Here is a 1,608-nt window from a genome sequence, read left to right as displayed (position 1 = left end):
GAAAACTCCCTGTTCATATCCTTTGACCATTTGTCAGCTGGGGATCCCTTTAAGTTTTTGCATTTCATTTCCTTTTTTCTACAACAACAAACCCCAGTATTCCCAAACCCAGGCCTTTGAAGCCCAAGTTCTAACTGATCAATGACACATGGTTCATGGCTTCATGCTCAGTGTAGAGCTGAGAGGTAACCTCAGAAATCAGCTAGTCTAACTCCTTCATTTTGCAAATGAGGAAACAGCCCCAGAGGTGATAAAGTGACTTCCCCAGGTCCTACAGATAAAAAGAAGCAGATTCCAGGTCTTAACTTCCACTTAATAAACAAGCATTTATTTAGTTTCTAATATATGCTAGGCTGTGAGGATACAAATACAAAAACATGACTGTTTCTGCCCTCAGGGAGTTCATATTCTTTTTTTTTTTCTGTTTTAAAAGGTTTAATCATTTCTTTTTGCACCACCTTTTCCAAACATATCCTCCACTCTGCTTCCTAGAAAACTATTCCTTGTAATGAAGAATACAAAAGAAAGAATAAGAGGGAATAAAAGCAGTTCAGCAATCTTCCAATATATGCATTGTTCCATACCCATATTCCCCCACCTTTGAAAGAAGGGAAAAAATAGTAGGCACTTCATAAATGCTTATTGATTGATTAATTTATACTAAACCTATTTGTGATTATGTTATATCTCAAAAAGAATGTAAGGCCCCAAAGTCACAACTATATATATAGGGCTTATCTTCTACAAGTTGGAAAAGTTAGAACAATACCACAGACTAGCTACATTTAGAGAGGGTTGGCCACTAGGGAATGATCCCCCACCCACCCCCATCTACCTACAGACTGTTTTCAAAGACATGAGAAGGTTTGGAAAGAGTACTCACAATTATGAAATCACACATCTTTGAAATATCAAAGTAAAAAAGCAAGAACGGTCATTCAACCTTCAACCTGAAAAAGCCCTCTGGGCAAGCACATTCTTGCAACTGAATGGAATACACTGGTTATTCCATAGATTGAGGAGAGCGGTGATAGAGGCAGGGGGAGGGAGAGGGGAAGAGAATGAGGAGAGGGAGAGGGAAGCTGGGCTCAAATTCTACTTCTGATAGTCCCTAGCTATGAGGCAAAGGATAAGCCCCTTAGCCGCCCCCCCCTCCCCCCAGCTTCAGTTTCTTGCTCTTAAAATGGATATAATCGTGCCTCACTTGTAGGATTGCAGCGAGGCTTAAACGAGCGGAAAAGCACTTTGCAAACAAGAGTATGGTTCCCGCGGTGGATGCTTTTGTTGTTGATTGTGCATCGGTGCAGCAGAAGCCTCGCGTCCTGGGCTTTCCGTTTCAAAGCAGCTCTGAAGGTCGTTTGGACGGATTCACTGCCCGTGGGCTTTTGCCCACTCTCGTTCATTTCTTTCCCCCGTACAGGAGCAAAAGAAAACAAAACCAAGACTGGAGTCATTTCGGATTTCCACATCCCAAGCCGAGCTGCCAGGGAGCCACCCACGTAGACCTGAAACTGTTTTGAATTCATCACTTTGCAAATATGATTGTTGAATCCAAATGTGCCCAAGAATGATTCGGGTGGGGGTGAGGGTGAGGGTGGGGACGGGGGT

The sequence above is a fragment of the Petaurus breviceps genome, unplaced genomic scaffold (genome assembly GCF_028583685.1).
Source record: "Petaurus breviceps papuanus isolate PSGF00001 unplaced genomic scaffold, PetGlider_PUasm1.0 186, whole genome shotgun sequence".
In the NCBI taxonomy this organism is placed as follows: domain Eukaryota; kingdom Metazoa; phylum Chordata; class Mammalia; order Diprotodontia; family Petauridae; genus Petaurus; species Petaurus breviceps.
This window is presented reverse-complemented; position numbering follows the sequence as displayed.